This window comes from Triturus cristatus, chromosome 9 (genome assembly GCF_964204655.1).
Source record: "Triturus cristatus chromosome 9, aTriCri1.1, whole genome shotgun sequence".
In the NCBI taxonomy this organism is placed as follows: Eukaryota; Metazoa; Chordata; class Amphibia; order Caudata; family Salamandridae; genus Triturus; species Triturus cristatus.
This window is the reverse complement of record NC_140592.1, coordinates 489,235,097-489,256,635: the sequence shown is the minus strand read 5'-3', so window position 1 is coordinate 489,256,635 and position 21,539 is coordinate 489,235,097. Positions and strand designations below refer to the sequence as shown.

The 21,539-nt window shown below is 42.4% G+C and overlaps 1 protein-coding gene across 1 annotated transcript in view; it reads right to left on the bottom strand.

Annotated features, from left to right (window-relative positions):
- MRPL49 (mitochondrial ribosomal protein L49) overlaps positions 1 to 21,539 on the bottom strand; it is an 81,389-nt gene that overhangs the window by 39,585 nt on the left and 20,265 nt on the right. The gene's annotated exons all lie outside the window — the stretch shown is intronic.

The window sequence follows — 21,539 nt, the reverse complement described above, 5'->3', positions numbered from 1 at the left end:
ACAATAATTGATGGAGGAATAATGAAAGTTGTAACATGGAATATGAAAGTTTTAACATGGAATATTGCTGGTTTAAGGGAAAAAAAGGGTGACGCCAGTTGGGAACTTTTCCTTGCCACACATCATATCATAGCCCTTCAGGAAACGTGGGAGGCTAATGAAACCTATCATCTGGATGGGTTTATATACTTTTGTAAATTTGCTACACCATCCACTATGGGTAGAGAAAGGGGGGGGTTACTATTGATGATTAATCTTAAGTTGTCTTATAAAGTGAAGTTAATTGAATCATGTTCTCCCCATATCCTAGTAGTAGAATTGACAGGGAAGAATTTGCCAACTCTTCTAGTGGTTCATTTTTATAATTCTTTCACTAGAATAGATGAGCTAGAGCATCTTAGAGCTCTTACTGCTTTTTTGGGCAATTATGGTGACAGCACTGAAACACACTATTACACATTAGTCCTGGGAGATTTTAATATTCATGTTTGCCCTACCAACTGCTTAGCAAGTCTGGAGGAGGATTATGGCCCTCGGGGGCTAACCCATTTTGAACTTACCTCTTCCGGCACTTTTTTAGAAAGCTTTTTATCACCCCATAACTTGATGTGCCCTGCGCAGTTGGACAGGATAGTCCCTGTACCTACATATGTTGGTCATGGCAGTTACAGCATAATTGACTATATTTTGGTCTCTTCTTCATTGATGTCGACACTAGGCACATTAAGTGTAACAAAAAATTGTTTTAGTGATCACAATCCATTGACACTGGATCTTAATATACATGCTGTAAACAAAGGAAGAACCATGACCCAACTTACTAATGTTAATATTGTGCCTATTGATCAAGCACGTAGAAAGAGGTGGGAAAAGGATTACCCCGGACTTTTTTTATTGACAGTTTAATCACTAACTGTGCACAGGAGTTTGGGATTTGTTCAGACCCGGACTCCCAACCACTATCTGTCCTTGATGCCTTTGACCGAATCACAAAGCAGGTCGCTTCGAACTTAACTGTATCCTGTAGACGGAGGCCCCCAAAATTTAAAAAATGGTTTGATGAAAACTGAATAAGTACCCATAAGGAACTCATGCGGGAACTCAACCAAAAATCTAGGGTGGTCTCACGGGTTAAGAATCCAAGAAGGGCATACAAACTGGCAGTGGAAAGGCGGAAAAGGCAATTAAGGGAGATAGCGTGGGAGGAGCTCAGCAAGGCTAGTGTGCTCGCTAATAACTCTAGATTCTGGTCTGTTGTAAATTGCCCATTGTTTGACGATTCACCAAACTCCAGTAAAGATTGTTTAGTTTCTGCTGAGAGGTGGGTGCAACACTTTGGGAAAGTGTACAGTGACGTGACATCCGGAACTCCCGCAGGGACATCAGTTAGCGATCGTGTATGCCATCCTCTTGTTTTTACTATTGATGAAGTCAATAAGGCGATTACATCAACTTTAGGGGGGAAAGCTTCAGGTCCCGATGGAGTACCGGCTGACCTTTACAAGGCAGATCCTAAGCTATGGGCTAAGATTTTAACCTAGGTTTTTAATGCAGCCTGCCTGTTTGGTTTTCCCCTGTCTTGGGCCAAGGCGGTTATTATACCGATCTTTAAGAAGGGAGCAAGGGACGATCCGGCTTGTTATAGGCCTATCTCGCTGCTTGACTCCGCGGCCAAAATTATGAGGAAAGTAGTCCTGGCATGTCTAACAGAGTGGCTTGACCATGCAAGCATTATTTCCGATCTCCAATATGGTTTTAGGCAAGGGAAAAGTACACTGGACCAATGCCTTAATCTCCATTTGGTGATAGGGAAGTATACAGTCATAAAGCACGGGGACCTCCATCTGGCCTTTATGGATCTAACCTCGGCTTTTGACCTTGTTAACAGATCAAAACTCTGGGTGATCCTTCAAGATATAGGGCTTGATGCTGATTTGATTTCATTTCATTTCTGGCAGCCATCCATGAAAATACAACAGCTGCTGTACGCTTTAATGAAGATGGTAGCCTGACTGATTCATGGGCAGTAAAAAGAGGGGTCCGGCAGGGGTGCATCCTGGCCCGCTTGCTGTTCCCCCTCTACAAGTTAGGGGATGCTCTAATTTCTTGCTGTAAAGATATCCCCAGAGCAGACACCAAAATGATTCCCGCTCTTCTGTACGCTGATGATGCGGTGTTGGTGGCCAGGACTGCAAGGGGGCTGCAAACGCTTTTAAATTGTTTTATAACATTTTATGGAGTCATTGAACCTAATCACTAATCTTAAAAAGTCACATGCTATGTCCATAGGTTCAAAGAGGGCAACGAAGGTTAAATTCTATTTCAAGGGTCTAGAGTTAGTAAAAGTCCCCTCTTTTCCATATTTAGGGGTACTTTTTGATGACGGCGCTCATGGTGCACGCAGCGTGCACACAAAAAGAACGTATTAGCTAGAGCATCGGGGGCCACCTTAGACTTTGCAAAAAGAATAGGATCTAAACCAATCCCGCACTTATGAAGATTTATAATGCTAAGTGTCTCCCTATGGCGACCTATGGGAGTGACATCTGGGGTTATACAGATTTCAGAGAAATCCAGGGGCTTGATAAAAAAGGTCAGTGTAGATTGCTCTCGGTCCCTGCCTCTACGCCAATTTTTTTAATATACACAAGGAATTAGGAGCAGGTTTTATTTCTGACCAGATTGCGGTTGCCCCGTTATTGCGTTGGCTGAGAATTTGGGCACAACCTACTCCAAATCTTAACCAATTGATCATCCAAGATTGTCTCACCCTAGAAAAGGGGCTAGACATTCTGTGGATTAGATATATTAAGGACCAGATGGAAATTCTTGGCTGCCCCAACTTATTTCTGAGTCCCACAGCATTGCGTAAATCGGCCATTAGAGACCTCCAGCAGCAGTTTTTAGATAGACGAAGAGTACTAAGGGAGGTGAATGAATTGAAAAAAAACATGGTGAGAAGATTTGTTATACTGAGCCTGGGTCGACAGATGCAACCATATTTATCTTATATAAGCAAACCGTACCATCTTTTTGTTTTGACAAGATTCAGGCCGAATATGGTTCCCTGGCTCCTTGCTTTTCCTAAAGGGTATTTCAAAGAAGGAACATTAAATCCCTGTCCTTGTGATAACTTCTCGGACCAGAATACTCTTCACATAATATTCTTCTGCACATATTACAATTCACTGCGCAGAAAATTCATTATTCCTTTGCTTAGAGGTTGTAACTTTGAACAAGTTAGGCCGGCGCTGGTATATTTACAAATGCTAGCATCACCCATAGCCTGTTTTGGGTTAGCAAGTTTCCTAACAGGTGCAGGAATAGGTCACTTATGAATTCCCCTGTGGACACGGCTTTGAAACACATTATTTAAAAACCTATTTTTATGTTTTTTATATGTAAATTTGGACAAGTCTAAGTTGGGCTAATTTTATCCTTCCTATTTATCTTATTTGTTTATCTACACCCAGGCCTAATCATGTGTTAGTGAGCTGTATTCCCAGTCTTGTTGTCATTTTCACTGTAATGGATCCTCTAGGTGTGCTTATTTTTGTATGAAGTGTCGCATTACTTGACGGAGTGTATTTTATCCTATTGTAGATAATGAATTTTGAGTGGAGCAGGACTCTACGAAGATTAATAATCGTTTCATGTTTTTTTTTTTTCCTATGACTGTTTACATTGTTACAAGACGGGGGATCTTAACTGATTTTACATCTGTGTATTTCATGATTGTAGATTTGATCTGTCCGTTTTTTTTACTTGTACTTTGATGGCTATAATCAGCCGAATAAAGTAAAATTTGACTGACTGACTATATGTGAGAGTAAGTGATTGTGAGAGTGCCTGCATGGATGAGTGTGTGCTTGTGTCAGTGATTGTATAAGAGAGTAAGTATGTGTTAGTATCTGTATGAATAAGTGAGGGGTGTGTGTATAATTGTGTAGGTGAGTAAATGGGAACTCGATTGATTCTTTGATTGACTGTGTGAGTAACTATGGGTGAGTGGCGGTGTGCGTCTGTATAGTTGTATATGATAGTGCTGTGTTGAGGAGTGACTGCATGTATGATTGACTGTATGGGCGAATGAGTAGATGTGTGTGTATACCTAGGAATCAGTGAGTGGGTATGTAGTAACTGAAATTGGTGGGTCTTTAATTTCGAAAATGGTAGTATGTATTTTAGAGTAGGTGTATGAAAGGTTATATTAGGGTGTGAGGAGGTACATCAGATTATCACGTGGATAATGTCATCAGCGTTGTCATTTGAGAGGTCATCAGTGATGTCACTGACCATGTCATGAGTGATGTAATATGGGACGTCATCAGAAGTGCATTGCGGGGGCCTGAGTTATAGTTACCTCAACTAACTAGAACGGACACATTTCTCTGGTTTTGTAGGAGTGAAATGCCAAACTAACTAGAACATCCCTGAAACCTATGTTTTTTCAGTAAATTTGAAAGGTTTTGGAATCCTAATTTCTAACTATGCCCACAGAGGTAGGACATGTGCAGAAAGAGGAAGAAAGGGGCAGAAAGAAGCAAAAGAAATGAAGAAAGAGGCAACAGAAGTCCGGAAAGACGGAAAAAGGTGCAGAAAGAAGCAAGAGATATGCAGAAAGAACCAACAGAGGTGCAGAAAGAGGCCTTGTTGCAAAGTCATCCTGTCCCCCAAACTTTTTGCTGACTGGTACTGGTGGTAACTGACTCTGACTAACCAGACCAGGAGCCAGTGCTATGCTAAAAGACAGGTGGATTAAAACTACCTTTAAGTCAGAGGTGCAGAAAGAAGCAAGAGCAGTGCAGAAAGAAGCAAGAGCAGTGCAGAAAGAAGCAAAAGAGGTGCAGAAAGAGGCAAGAGAGGTGCAGGAAAAGGCAGGAGAAGTGCAGAAAGAGGCAAGAGGGATACAGAAATTTACAAGAGAGGTGCCGAAAGAACCAACAGAGGTGCCGAAAGAACCAACAGAGGTGCCGAAAGAACCAACAGAGGTGCCGAAAGAACCAACAGAGGTGCCGAAAGAACCAACAGAGGTGCCGAAAGAACCAACAGAGGTGCCGAAAGAACCAACAGAGGTGCCGAAAGAACCAACAGAGGTGCCGAAAGAACCAACAGAGGTGCCGAATGAGGCAACAGAGGTGCCGAAAGAGGCTAGAAGGATACAGAAATTTGCTAGAGAGGTGCCGAAAGAGGCAAGAGAGGTGCCGAAAGAGGTTAGAGGGATACAGACATTTGCTAGAGAGGTACAGAAATAAGCAAGAGCAGTGCAGAAAGAAGCAAGAGAAGTGGAGAAATATAGAAGAGGCGTGCAGAAAGAGGCAAGTGAGGTGCAGAAAGAGGCAAGAGGGTTGCAGAAAGACGCAAGAGAATTGCAGAAACAAGCATAATAAGTGCAGAAAGAGGCAGGAGAATTGCTGAAAGAAGCAATAGAGGTGCAGAAAGAACCAACAGAGGTACAAAAAGAGGCAAGAGGGTTGCAGAAAGAAGGAAGAGAAGTTCAGAAAGAAGCAACAGAGGTACAGAGAGGGGCAAGAGAGGTGCAGAAAGAGGCAAGAGGCAAGAGAGGGGCCAAAAGAGGCAAGAGAGGGGGCAAAAGAGGCAAGAGAGGGGGCAAAAGAGGCAAGAGAGGGGCCAAAAGAGGCAAGAGAGGGGCCAAAAGAGGCAAGAGAGGGGCCAAAAGAGGGAACAGGGGTGCAGAAAGGTTAGAGGGATACAACAATTTGCAATAGAGGTGCAGAAACAAGCAAGAGCAGTGCAGAAAGAAGCAAGAGAGGTAGAGAAAATGGAAAGAGGGGTGCAGAAGGGGCAAGCAAGGTACAGAAAGAGGCAACAGAGGTGAAGAAAGAGGCAAGAGAATTGCTGAAAAAAGCAACAGATGTATAGAAAGAAGCAAGAAAAGTGCAGAAAGAGGCAAGTAAGGTGCAGAAAAAAGCAAGAGCGGTGCAGAAAGAACCAACAGAGGAGCAAAAAGAGGCAAGAGGGGTGCAGAAAGAGATAGGAGAGGTACGCAAAGAGGCAAGAAAGGTACAGAAAGAGGCAGGATGGCTACAGAAAGAAGGAAGAGAAGTGCAGATAGAGGTAAGAGAATTGCTGAAAGAAGCAAGAGCAGTGCAGAAATAACCAACAGAGGTACAAAAAGAGACAAGAGGGGTGCAGAAAAAGGTAGGAGAGGTGCACAAAGAGGCAAGACAAGTACAGAAAGAGGCAGGAGGGGTGCAGAAAAAAGCAAATGAGGTACAGAAAGGGGCAACAGATATGCAGAAAGAGGTAAAAGAGGTGCACAAAGAGGCAAGCGAACGGCAGGAGGAGGCAAGAGGGATACAAAAAAGGGAAGAAGGGTGCAGAAAGAAGCAAGAGAGGTGCAGAAAGAGGGAAGACGAGTGCAGAAAGAGGCAAGTGAGTGGCAGAAGGAGACAAGAGAACTGCAGAAAGAGGCAAGTGAGTTGCAAAAACAGGCAAAAGGGGTGCAAAAAGAGGGAACATGTGTGCAGACAGAGGCAAGAGGGGTGCAGGAAGAGGGGTACAGAAAGAGGCAAGAGGGATGCAGAAATTTGCAAATGAGGTGCAGAAAGAAGCAAGAGCAGTGCAGATAGAACCAACAGAGGGGCAGAAAGAGGCAAGAGGGGTGCACAAAGAGGTAAGAGAGGTACAGAAAGAGGCAAGGGGGTGCAGAAAATGGCATGAGAACAGCAGAAGGAGGCAAGAGGGATACAAAAAAGAGAAGAAGGGTACATAAAGAAGCAAGAGAGGTGCAGAAAGAGGGAAGACGAGTGCAGAAAGACAACGGGGGTGCAGAGAGAGACAACAGGGGTGCAGAGAGGTAAAAGTGGTGCAGAAAGAGGCAATAGAAGTGCAGAAAAAGGCAAGTGAGTGGCAGAAGGAGACAAGAGAACTGCAGAAAGAGGCACGAGAGTTGCAGAAACAGGCAAAAGGGGTGCAGAAAGAGGGAACATGTGTGCAGACAGAACAAGAGAGGTGCAGGAAGAGGGGTACAGAAAGAGGCATGAGGATTGCAGAAATTTGCAGGAGAGGTGCAGAAAGAAGCAAGAGCAGTGCAGAAAGAACCAACAGAGGGGCAGAAAGGCAAGAGGGCTGCACAAAGAGTTCGGAATGGTGCAGAAAGAGGCAAGAGGGGTACAGAAAGAGGCAAGAGGGGTGCAGAAAGAGACAAGTAGGGTGCAGAAAGAGGCAAGAGAAGTGCAGAAAGAGGCAAGAGAAGTGCAGAAAGAGAGAAGACGAGTGCAGAAAGAGGCAAGTGAGTGGCAGAAGGAGACAAGAGAACTGCAGAAAGAGGCAAGTGAGTGGCAGAAGGAGACAAGAGAACTGCAGAAAGAGGCAAGAGAGGGGCCGAAAGAGGCAAGAGAGGGGCGCAGAAAGAGGGAACAGGGATAAACAAATTTGCAATAGAGGTGCAGAAATAAGCAAGAGAAGTGCAGAAAGAGGCAAGAGAATTGCTGAAAGAAGCAACAGATGTATGGAAAGAAGCAAGAAAAGTGCAGAATGAGGCAAGTAAGGTGCAGAAAGAAGCAAGAGCGGTGCAGAAAGAACCAACAGAGGAGCGAAAAGAGGCAAGAAGGGTGCAGAAAGAGATAGGAGAGGTACGCAAAGAGCCCAGAAAGAGGCAGAATGGGTACAGAAAGAAGGAAGAGCAGTGCAGAAAGAGGCAACAGAGGTATAGAAAGAAGCAAGAGAAGTGCAGAAATAACCAACAAAAGGTACAAAAAGAGGCAAGAGGGGTGCAGAAAAAGGTAGGAGAGGTGCACAAAGAGGCAAGACAAGTACAGAAAGATGCAGGAGGGGTGCAGAAAGAAGCAAGTGAGGTACAGAAAGGGGCAATAGATGTGCAAAAAGAGGCAAGAGAGGTGCAGAAAGAAAAGAGTGAGGTTCAGAAAGACTCAAGAATAGGAGAAAGAGTCAAGTGAGGTGCAGAAAGAATGAATGAATGAATGAATGCATTGATAAAGCGCTACGTTCACTCCAAGGAGAGAGACTACGCGAGCACATTGGCAGGGACGGGATCAGATGAGAGATAGTACAGTATGCTCTGGGGAAGCAAAGATCCAGGTATTTAGAGGTTTTTTTAAACATTTGTTCGGATTGCACCAATGTCAGCTGGGTGGGCAGACTGTTCCAGGCTTTAGTTCCGAGGACAGCCATTGACTTTCCCCCTCTGGACATAAGGTGAAAGGGAGGGGAGGGGGGGGGGTGGGGGGGGGGAGGGTGCTAAGAGGTTTTTTGAGGAGGACTGCAAGAGTCGTTGTGTGATATAGGGTCTGATCCTGGACCGTAGGTATTTGGGCCCTGTTTTCCTGATGGCCTTGAAAATGAGTTAAGATTTTGAAAAGGATTCTTTTATGAATGGGCAGCCAGTGCAAGGTTTTGAGTGCCTCCGCTGTAGAGGACCCCTTAGGTAGTTTGAGAACCAGCCTGGCGGCCGCTTTCTGGACCACTTGTAATCTTTCAGAGCAGTTTTTTTGGCATCTGCGTAGAGACTGTTGCAAGAGTCCAGACGTGAAAGAATTAGTGCTGCTACGACTGTTTTCCTTGCATTGACCGGAAGTAAGTCAAAGAGTGTTCTAAGAATTTTTATCGTTTGGAAACACGTTCCAGCCACCGCAAGAGCTTGGTTATGGAAAGATAGTGTGGGATTGAATCTGATCCCTAGGTTCCTCACAGTGTCTACTGAGTTGGGCGGTGGAGCTATATTTGGCGGCCACCATTGTGGTGGGCATAAAAAAATGTTTTTTTGCCGAACAGCATGATTTCGTTTTTTTTTACTGTTACATGGTTGAGTTTCATCCAATCCATGACTGCAGCTAGACTTTTTGTCAAGAGTGTGAATTACCGGAGTGTCATCCGTGTATGAGATGGATTCAATTTCAAATGAAGTGATGAGAGTGAGTAGCGGTAACACGTAGAAATTAAAAATAGTTGGGTTCAGGGATGAGCCCTGTGGTACCCCTGATGGCAAATGTTTTTCTGTAGAATTGTAGCTTCCTAATGTTACTATTTGTCGCCTATCTTTCAAACAGGATGTTAGCCAGGCCAGGGCCTTGTGGGTGATGCCATTATTAGCAAGCCTGTCTCCCAGAATATCATGGGAGACCGTGTCGAATGCGGCTGATAAATCAAGCAGAATCAGTAATGCATCCATGCCTTGATCTAGGGCAAACTTTAATGTTTCAGTAGTATGGAGCAGCACCAAATCTGTTGAATGACCAGATCTGAAACCTGATTGTTTGGGGTGTAAGATATTGGCTTCCTGCAGAAAATCATTGAGCTGCATATTGACCACTTTCTCTGCTATTTTACTCAGACATGGTAACAGCGAGATAGGTTTGAGATTGGAGAGGGTGGTCGGGTCTGGGATTTTCTTTTTTTGAAGGGGTTTGACAGCAGCAATTTTCCAGCTGTCGGGTACTTTCGCTAGTTTGAAAGTGGAGTTGATTATGTGGTTAATGCTGTGGTTTATAGTATCCACCAGTGCATGGAAGATTTTTGGGGGGCATGGATCGAAAGGGGAGCCTGATTTGCAAGAGAGGATAGCTTGCCGAGATTGTTCCAGACTGATCTCCTTGAAACATCTGAGCTCACCTCTATATCCTAAAGTTTCTGAATCAGTGAGAGAGGGGATCCTTTCTGTGAAGTCTTTTTTAAGATCAGTGATTTTATTTTCAAAGATCAGTGATTTTATTTTCAAAGAATTCTGCTATCTGATCGCATAGTTCCTGTGATGGAAGGATTTCTAGTTCAAAAATTTTCGGATCTGTGAAAGATTAAACAATGTTAAAGATGGTGTTCTGGTTAGAAGTTGCCTTGCTAATGAGATTGGAGCAGTATGCCTTCTTTTCTATTTTGATTTGCTGGTGGTATTCCCTGAGAGCTGTTTTAAAGGGTGAGAGTCCCTCTGATCTGTAGTCCTTCCTCCAGGTTCTTTCTAGTCTTTTGCATTGGCCTTTTAATTCTTTAAGGTGGGGGTGAACCATGGAGCTGACTTTTTATTGAAAACTTCGCGAAGGTTCGTCAAACGGCGCCAAAGATATTGGCAATAAAAAAAACGCTTTTTTAATAGAAACAAGGTCCTAACTAGAACTACCTACTGGCGATTGCCAGTAGGATATATATATCTGACATCAACTGTTACTGTATAGTAGGCCGTGATCACCTAGCACAAATCAAAAAATCTGTATCCTCCCTTTTGGCACAATGGAAAAGAACGGGCCTCCTTTCCAAAAACGAGTATTTGTTTCTTAAAAATGATTTTCCCACAACAGCCACCCTTTACTTTATCCCTAAAGTTCACAAGAGTATCCACCCTATACCTGGCAGACCTATCATCTCTGCCAGGAATAACCTTTTGGAAGCTATGTCCAAATATGTTGATTATCTTCTTCAACCTCACATGACTGCCTTGCCATCCTTTATTAAGGATACTGGCGATTTCTTGAAAAAGATGCAAGCAATTCATTGGCAACCTGATTTTGCACTCATAACGCTCGACATAGCTTCCCTTTATACTAGCATCTTACATTCTCAAGGGTTAACAGCTGTAAAACATTTTTTGGACTCTCGCTCGATTAATTTTAATGACCATAATGCCATGCTTCTCCAAATGATTGATCTTTGCCTCAATAACAATGTGTTTCTCTTCAATAAAGTTTTGTATAAACAATTGAGGGGGGTGGCTATGGGGGCATGTTTTTCCCCAACCTATGCCTGCCTTTTGGTTGGTTGGTGGGAGGAGCATGTCCTCAGGGTTACCCATAAGACTATGTGGGATACACACATCCGCTTTTATGGCAGATATATTGACGATATTTTTATCATTTGGGAGGGATCTAAAGAGGAAGCTTCTTTGTTTGTAACATCTATTAACACCAACACTATGAACTTGCAATTCATAGCTACCATCAGCACTGAGAGGGTTGAATTTCTAGATGTGGAGGTTTTCATTTCAGATAACCACATTGAAAACAAATTACATAGAAAAATCACTGCTGGGAATTCCATCTTACATGCCAGCAGTGCCCATCCACCCCATCTCATACACAGTATACCCTATGGGGAATTTCTCCGCTTACGGCGTATATGTAGCCGTCAATCTGACTTAGAACAATGTCAGAAAGAAGCATCAGACCGATTCCTTGCTCGAGGCTACAAACCATCTAACCTCAAAGAAGCCCTTGACAAAGCTAATCTTTGTCCTCGGGAAATCTGCTTTTCATCTAAACAACATCAGGTCACACCCAATAGTTGTGAAGTGACTAATGAGGTCATGCAACCTATCAGATTAATCACTACATTTTGTAAACAAAACAAGACTTTCCGCAGAATAATTTACAAACATTGGCCAATTGTTCTGACTGATATGACTTCAGGAGATCTCCCTCTATGAGGGATGCTTTGGTTAAATCCAGTCCTGAATCCATGGCCAAAACCACCTGGCTGTCACGATCTGGCTTTTTTAAAATGTTCATCGTGTCGTGCCTGCAAATTTGGAACCAATGTTTCTGAGTACTACACAGCATTCAGTATCATTCCGGTCCAAATAAAAAATCACTTTACATGTCGTACTGACTTTGCAGTGTATGTGCTTGAATACACGTGTCACCTCAAGTATGTTGGCAGCACCAAATTACCGGTTTTCAATCGCATTTTGCAACATCTACGTGCGATTGTTAACTCGGATTCCACGTACCCTGTTGCCCGACATTTCAAAGCCATCCATGATAAAAAAATCTGTGACCTTAAATATTTTGTCATTGGGGCAGTCCCCCCCTCAATTCGTGGGGGCAACAAAGAGAAACAACTTCGGCAGTTAGAATCTTCATTCATTCTATTACTTGACACTAAAATGCCCAATGGAATGAACACGAGTGAAGATCTTCACAATTTTCTGTAAATATCTGTATGTGTAAGGTCTGTTGTTTAAGCAATCTGTTATTGTATCACTCAACTTCCTTTGTCTTTACTTCACACTGGCGGCCCTAAAACGTAGCATCAGCAATGCATTTAACTTTTGTTTATCTGTTGAACAGAAACTTATTTCTCTGTTTCGCCCTCTCTCCTCCTTTTATTTTATTCCTTTTCCCCTTTTTGTTCAAATATTTTTATCTCTTTTTTCCTTTTTAAACGATATTATATCGTTTTTCGGTTAACTTTATCAACTTGTTATTCTGGGAGCATTAATGTGTATATTCATTGGAATTAATTAATGGATTTTAGACCTATTCGTTACATCTAATCATGTTAGTGATCAAATGTTAGTACTACAGCATTATGGGGCACTTGCTATAAATTTTCATTTGCTGTTTATCACTTAAACCTTTGATCTTTATAAATTGTAAGTATATTTATATCGTCGACTAATTAATTTGTATTTAACCGCAGTGATTTATTTGCAACAGTGATTATGATGCTATACTCCCACAATCTAAGTATTTTGTTTATGTTCATTTCGAGTCAACTCTTTGATTGGGTGAAACTGTCTTTTTAATGGGAGGTCCGGCATCAGCGCGTCAGGTGATCAAGAGCGCGTCAGGTGATCAAGATCGCGGAGGCGATGGAAACGCGTCTGAGGCGGAAACTTGTCTGACGAATTGAAAATAAAGTGTCATGATTTGATCTTTGAAGCCGCTTGGTGTATTTTTTGGAATGGCAGTTTTGAACATTGACTGAGGTCCGTACCTGTGTTTAAACTCCCTTTGGGAAATCGGGAGGTCAGGAATATATATATATATATATATATTACCTACTGGCGGTCGCCAGTAGGTAGTTATAGTTAGGACCCCTTTTCCATAGGAAAACCTCAACATTCTATTTTGAATAACTTTGGCGCCGGTCGATGAATCCTCGCGAATTTCTCAAAATAGGTGGGGCGCTACGCTCCGCTCCTACCCTGAAAGTCTCGGGGGGATTCGTCAAGCGGGGGCTGAGATAAAAGGGGGGTCCCAAAACGCGTTTTTCCCATGCATTTTTCCATAGGACCTTTAGAACGAGCTACAGCCCGAACGGCTGAACAGAATTACTAGAAATTTGGCAGAGAGGTAGTCCCTAGGTCAAGGAAGTGCCTTTTGTAGGTTTGGTGTAAATCTGTTCAGTAGATTCTGAGAAAATAGCCTTTAAATCAATATATATATCTGAGCCCGCTTACGGTACGCTTACGGTACGCTTACCGTACGCTTACCGTAAGCGTACGGTGGCGTGCGCGAGCGCGATTCTGATTGGCTCTTAGATCTTAGTAAACATTCGAATCGGCCGAAACCAGGAAGCGGCGGCCGCCATTTTGTCTCTCGCACTGAGTGTTGTTTATCAAACAAGATGGCCAAAAACATGTTACGGGGCTGTTTTGACAACTCCCTCCCACATAGTCATGTTGAGGGAGTCCCCAAACATCCCCCAAGAGCAAAAACGGTTTTATTTTTTTTTCGGCAATTTCGCCGAGTACGCTTACCGTACGCTTACCGTAAGCGTACGGTAAAAAAAAAAAAAAAAACACTATCCACACTTACCCCACCCCCTGTGCTTTTGGTGGCCGTAGGACACCAAACGTACAGGGCTTATTAATAGGTAAAAAAAACTACATTTTGGCAACATGAAATTATAAAATCGAAATAAAAAAAATACTATCCACATTCACCCCACCCCCTGTGCTTTTGGTGGCCGAAGGCCACCAAATGTACAGGGCTTATTAAAGTTGATAAAAACCGTGCACGGAACGAACTGCGTTAAGTGGGCGCGCACGCCTCGAATGGCGTAAAGTAACTTAGCATTTAAAAAACCGTACAAATTCACTGAAAAAACCATAGGTTTCACACACGTTATAGTTAGGAATTAGCATTTAAAAAACCTTGCAAATTCACTGAAAAAACCATAGGTTTCACACATGTTATAGTTAGCGGAAATTTTACTGATAAAAAACCAGTGAAATTGCCCCGTTATAGTTAGTGCTGGCAACTATAACTCACGCGACCGCAATCTTCTGCTGATGACATATGTGTCTTTATGAAAAAAAAATATTTGTAATATATGTATAGCTAAAAATGTATGGAAGAAGACAAGGGCAAATAAGTGTCTAAATACAGTATTAGCATCAGCAGAGGATTGCGGTCGCGCGAGTTATAGTTGCCAGCACTAACTATAACGGGGCAATTTCACTGGTTTTTTATCAGTAAAATTTCCGCTAACTATAACATGTGTGAAACCTATGGTTTTTTCAGTGAATATATATATATATATATATATTCCTGACCTCCCGATTTCCCAAAGGGAGTTTAAACACAGGTACGGACCTCAGTCAATGTTCAAAACTGCTATTCCCAAAAAAAATAAAAGTGATATATATATATATTTTTTTTTCCCCCTTTTTAATCCCTTCTTTTTTTCAAGAATACCAATTATTAAGACAGGCGAAGCAGAGACCGGCTGCAAGGACACACCCACCACAAAAAGCAAAAGGAGACGGAGAAGAAGTGGGAAAGGGAAAAGCCGGAACGTCAGGATATATGGTGACCAGGAGCAGACGTGGGGGGAAAAGGAAGTAACAATGAACAAACAAACAATTATCAATTTATCATCAAAAAAACTAAAAATGGAGGAAGAAAAAGTACTAGAATTGGGACTTTCATTCTGCCCCACGACCCAATTTGATTACGCAAATGTGCGCATTGACTTGTATAAGTATGTAAGAAAATTAAAGTTGATGAAAATGCATCTCCTACACCCAGCGAAACCACAACCTGCAGCTGATAATGTAGAATTGGAAGGAGAAGAGATCATTACGAGTATGGAAATAGATCTGGAACAAGCCCTACATGAACTTGAATGTGAAAGTACAATGATGAGTCAGCATGATATTGTTAAGACATTACAGGAAGCAGGAATCACGCAAGTAGGTGCTTCCAGTAATCTAGAAATAAAATCGAGCTTCATTCCACAAACGGCATATGACACAATAGATGCCTTCCATGACTCAATGATCAGTGACCTCAAAAAATTACAAACGAAGGGACCAAATTTAAGCAAAGAGAACATTACAAAAGCCCAATGGAAGATAATAACGGAGTTGAAAAATGATGAGAATCTAATCATTAAACCCTCGGATAAGGGAGGTAACATCGTACTAATGGATAGGAAGCTATATCAAAAGGAAGCATGGAGACAACTCTCAGATAAAGAATGTTACAACATTGTGACTCGGTCAACATATGAGCAGAGTATAACCAACTTTCATATGATTTTGAAAAAATGGCATGACAAAGGGATTTTAAGAGACACAGACTATAAATTTATTTTGTGCGAAGCACCGGAAATTCCCACCTTCTATCACTTGCCAAAGGTGCATAAGTGTCACAGAAATCCACCAGGGAGACAGATAGTATCCTCTCTGAATAGCCTATTGGAAAATGTATCCATCTATATTGACTGCTTTCTAAATCCACTAGTCCGGGACTTGAGTTCTTATATTAAAGACACAAAAGATTTTCTACGTGCAATCTCGAACATTCAATGGGAACAGGACATGTGGCTTGTGACCCTAGATGTCACTAGCTTGTATACAAGTATTGAACACCATAAGGGACTGAAGGCAATTGAGTTCTTTCTAATAAAAAGACATGCAAAGTATTATGAGCATAATGCAATGATCATGGAATTTGCAGAATTTTGTTTGAAAAATAATATTTTCATGTTTGCAGGAGAATTGTACCATCAACAGCAGGGGACTGCGATGGGCACGTGCTTCGCCCCCAGCTATGCGAATTTATTCGTAGGCTGGTGGGAGAAGCACGTGGCCTGGGCAGGGGAGAACGAAAAATGGCTAGACAAAATTGCATTATGGGTCCGTTACATAGATGACCTCTTCATTATATGGAAGGGGACACATGAGGAGGTGACTCTCTATGTGGCGGCCCTGAACAAAAATGATTGCAATTTAAAGTTCACTGAATGTATCAGTAAGACCCAGGTAGCCTATCTAGACTTAACAGTCTATATTGAAGATAATAAGATCCAGACAACATTATATCGGAAACCTACAGCTGGAAACAGTACACTTCATGCAAAGAGTTTCCATCCGAGTAGTGTTATAGAGGGGGTCCCATATGGGGAACCTGTCAGAATAAGGAGGAATTGTACCATTGACAAAGACTTTATCAAAGCAAAAGAAGAAGCATTCAACAGGTTAAGGAAAAGAGGGTACAAGGAAAGAATACTGAACAGGGCGGAGAAGAAAGGGGAACATCTGATAAGACAGGAGTTGATAATGGGAGAACGTAAGTCCCGGAACACAGACAACAGCAATGTAGTGAGGATGATAACCGAATATTCGGCCCAGTCATCAGAAATTGTACAGATTTTCCGAAGAAATTGGAAAATATTAAAAACAGATGTAGTTATAGGGCCACACATCCCGAAGACCCCACAGATTACATATAGAAAAGGACCTGCCCTGAAGGATCACCTCGTAAGGAGCCATTTCCCCAAAATCCCCAAGAGAAAGGATCTAATAACAGGGTTTTTCCCGTGCATGAACTGTAAGGCCTGCAAAAATGGAACTAAGGTGAAAGAATTTTCGATTCCAGGCAGAATCACGAAAAGAAAAATCAACAAATTAATGAATTGTAACACCGAATTTGCTGTATACTGCCTGTCCTGTCCCTGTGAATTAAAGTATGTAGGGAGTACTATTCATCCCACCAAAAAGAGAATTTTGGAGCACATGCGTGCTATAAAAAAATCATGATGTCAATTATCCAGTGGCACGCCACTTTAAGGAGTTTCACAAGTCCAATCCGAACCTTTTGAGGTTCTTCTGCCTGGACCACGTCCCAAAAGATGAGAGGGGTGGGGACAGAATTAAGAAACTTAGAAGACTCGAATCAAGATATATATTGGAGATGCAAACTAAAAGCCCCTCAGGGTTGAATAACGAGGAAGAGCTCTGGGTACACATCACATAGTAATTTGAAAGCAGTAAATATTTACTATATCGGTACTACCCTAACTTCTTCTCTGTGAAAGGTTTGGCAGGTAACTAAGGGGATGGAACAGGGGAGACATTGATTAACAGAGAGATGAGCTTAGACTACAGTGGTTATTAATAAAGAATATACAGTAGCAATGATATTAACCTCTGGTTGCGTATGCCCATTCAGGGCTGAAATTCAAAGTATACTAAAGATGTATTTCATGAATCACAATGAACATCTAATGTATATATGTACCATAAACTGTGTAAATACATCAAACTTTACATGATATCACAGCACGTTACAAGATGTCTGCCCTTAAAGAGATTTTGTAGAGTGATAAAATGTTTCCCTCCTCTATTTCAATGATATAGAAAGAGCGATCCCCTCTCTCGATGTCGATGAAACTTTGTTTTATTTAAAATGATGAAAAAATGCAAACCTTACCGACATTGACAAAGGCGTGTAGCCGAAACGCGTCTGTCGGATGTTTTCTTGTTCTGTTGCCGAATAAATCTTAACGAAGATATTCCCATGGAGTGCGCCTCATTCATGATCCGAGATAGGATCAACGACTAGGAATATATATATAACCTACTGGCGGTCGCCAGTAGGTAGTTATAGTTAGGACCCTGTTTCCATAGGAAAACCGCAACATTCTATTTGGAATAACTTTGGCGCCAGTCGACGAATCCTCGCGAAATTTTCAAAATAGGTGGGGCGCTACGCTCCGCTCCTACCCAGAAAGTCTCGGGGGGATTCGTCAAGCGGGGGCTGAGAAAAAAGGGGGGTCCCAAAACGCGTTTTTCCCATGCATTTTTCCATAGGACCTTTAGACACAGCTACAGCCCGAACGGCTGTACAGAGTTACTTGAAATTTGGCAGAGAGGTAGTCCTCAGGTCAAGGAAGTGCCTTTTGTAGGTCTGGTGTAAATCTGTTCAGTAGTTCCTGAGAAAATAGCATTTAAATCAATATATATATCTGTGGCAGCTTACGGTGCGCTTACCGTGCGCTTACGGTAAGCTTACCGTACGCGTACGGTGCCGTGCGCGAGCGCGAATCTGATTGGCTGTTAGATCTTAGTAAACATTCGAATCGGTCGAAACCAGGAAGCGGCGGCCGCCATTTTCTCTCTCGCACTCTGAGGGGGGGGGTTGAAAAACAAAGGCCAAAAAACATGTAAAGAGGCTGTTTAGACAGCTCCTAAGCACCTAACCTTGATGAAGGTGTCCCCAAAGATCCCCCAAGGCAAAAACGGCAATTTTATTTTTTTTTGAAAATTTCGCCGATTACGCTTACCGTACGCGTACGGTAAAAATTAAAAAAATAAATAATTATCCATACTCTCCCCACCCCGTGTGCAAATGTGCACGGCACAAGTGCGACATAAAATTTTAAAAGATTACCTTTTACAACGAAGCACACAATATGCCCTCCATGTGCGCACGGTGCGCATCGTGCGTACAAGGCCCATCTAGCGTAACGTGGGCACGCGGTGCGCATAGCGCACCGCGTGCCCACCGTGCGTGCACGGCACTAACTGCGTAAAGTGGGCGCGCGGTGCGCGAAGCGCACCGTGCGCGCACGGAACGAACTGCGTAAAGTGGGCGCGCGAAGCGCACCGTGCGCGCACGGAACGAACTGCGTTAAGTGGGCGCGCATACCACGAATGGCGTAAAGTAACTTAGCATTTAAAAAAACATACAAATTCACTGAAAAAACCATAGGTTTCACACACGTTATAGTTAGGAATTAGCATTTAAAAAACCTTGCAAATTCACAGAAAAAACCATAGGTTTCACACATGTTATAGTTAGCTGGACATTTTACTGATAAAAAACCATTGAAATTCCCCCGTTATAGTTAGTGCAGGCAACTATAACTCACGCGACCGCAATCCTCTGCTGATGACATATGTGTCTTTATGAAAAAAAAATATTTGTAATATATGTATAGCTAAAATTTAATGGAAGAAGACATGGGCAAATAAGTGTCTAAATACAGTATTAGCATCAGCAGAGGATTGCGGTCGCGTGAGTTATAGTTGCCTGCACTAACTATAACGGGGGAATTTCAATGGTTTTTTATCAGTAAAATGTCCAGCTAACTATAACATGTGTGAAACCTATGGTTTTTTCTGTGAATATATATATATATATATATATACACACACACACTGGTGGTCGCCAGTAGATAGTTATAGTTAGGGCCGAGTTCCCATAGGAAATCTGAAAATTCTATTTTGAATAACTTTGGCGCCGGTTGACGTATCTTCGTGAAATTTTCAAAACTAATGGGGTGCTCCGCTCAGCTCCTTCCCTGAAAGTCTCGGGGTGATTCGTCAAGCGGGGGCCGAGAAAAAAGGGGGGCCCCAAAACGCGTTTTCCCCATGCATTTTCCCATAGGACCTTTAGTCGAAGGTACAGCCCGAACGGCTGAACAGAATTACTTGAAATTTGGCAAAGAGGTAGTCCTCAGGTCAGGCATGTGCCTTTTGCATATATGGTGTCAATCTGTTCAGTAGTTCCTGAGAAAACTGAGTTAAAAGTACATAAATATCTATATGCGCGCACCGTGCGTGCGCGCACCGTGCGTGCACCAAATGTCCGCGAGCGTAATTCTGATTGGTGGTTAGATGTCAGTCAACATTCCAATTGGTCGAAATCGGGAAGTGTCGGACGCCATTTTGTGTGTGACAGTGAAAAAGAAAGGTGGAGAACGTGAAAAGGGGGCAGGGTAGAGAGTTCCTGACCCCCTAGCCTTTGTCAGGGGGTCCCTGAAGGACCCCGAAGGGTGAAAAAAACGTTGGTTTTTTCCATGGCGCACCCCCCAGCCGCCACTAGAGGTAATTTAGAGAGAGAGTGCAAATGTACTGAATTGAATGCTGCTGTTGTTACTGTGGTTTATAGGTTTCAACACCACACCTCACATTAAGAAGAAAGGCAGCCAATAGAAGCAAGAGGTGAGAAGGTGGCACTTCAGGCTCCCTGGGGCAGTCTCTTTTATCCACATCCCCTTTCCCCCCTGCTGGTGTGTTGTGGTGAATTTTTTATAGCTTACCCAGCACAGTGGTGGAGTGGAATTTGGAGCTGCTTCTCTTCCTTTGGAAATCACAATCGATAATTCTGACAGATTCAAGTCCCTGAAAATCCAGAATAGATTTCCACCCCAACAGAATGGGGGAGGGTATAGATTTAAAGGCCTTGACCACGTTATTAGAAGAAATGCAATTAAATAGTGCTATCGAACAAAATAGAGCATTAAAGAATGAGATAAGGAGGTCTAGACAAGAGTCCCATCAGATTAGACAAAATGTAGATGGATTAGTGAAAGGTACTATATCTTGACCCACAGAGGGAAGATCTACAGGAATATCATCACAGAAATCTGAATTGTCAACCCAGAATACTCATGCAATTTCCCAAATAATCCCTCTAGCCCCTCCAGAACAGTTTTGTGAAGCCCACCATAAAGGCGCTAATATTTTTGACCCAATGCTCCTTACACTTTTTATGTAGACCTGTAATTTTTGTGAAAAAAAAGTTCAAGGTAGCATTTATATTGTCCTATCAGAGTGGTGAAGCGGCTGCTTGGTCCATGCATTTGATCACGAATAATGGTCCCATCTTGTACAACTGTCAAGCAAGAGTTTCTTCGAATCTTTGATCGTCGAACCATAGCTCAAGCCACAGATAAAGAACTACTTGAATTAAAACAAGGAAGCAGAGACTTAATCGCCTACATTGCTCAATTTCATAAATTATTGTAGAGACAAATTGGCCAGAGTCCAAGAGAGCAGCCATTTTTGACAGGGGCCTTAAAGATTTATTTAGAAAATTCTCTTGCTCAAGTTCCCAAACGACCAGCATAAAAATCAGAGCTGATCGATAAAGTGGTACAAACTAAACATATACTAAGCGAAAGAAAGAGCGAAAAAACAACTGAATTCACTCCTCTTCCTCCTAGGTATGATAGAGTGAAAACAAAAAGTAATAAACCTCCAGATACTGTATCAGCCAAAGAACAAATGCAAATAAGTTCCATTAGAGTGCCATTATCTAAAGACGAGAAGGAAAAGGGAAGAGCAACAAATTGTGTATGTATTGTGCAAGACGTTCGCATTTTGTTTGGGATTGTTCCTAAGAAACCAAAGACCAGTCAGTCGGGGAAAGATAAGCTTCATTAGTAGAAGGAGTATCCCTGATGGAAGCCCAATTTATGACAACTCCAGGCATACAACAAGTAGCCAATATCCTCCAGTCTGCTGCTCCCAATCTAATCTTGCCCTTCACTGTGAAATTCAGGAACAGGCAACTTTTGTGACTTCAAATTTGCTCCCCGAATGGGAATCCAGGAAAGAGAATTAGGAGTCAGTTTGTACGGTAGATGACACAAATCTCTCCTCTGGTCCAATCACTGATGATACTGAACCAATTAAATGAATTGTGTCAGATTGCCACACAAAAGTGATAACTTTCAATTTGATCTATGCTCCACAATTTTAGTTAATCATGGATTGCCTTGGCTTACTGAGCATAACCCAAGAATAGACTGGGGCCAAAGAACTGTGG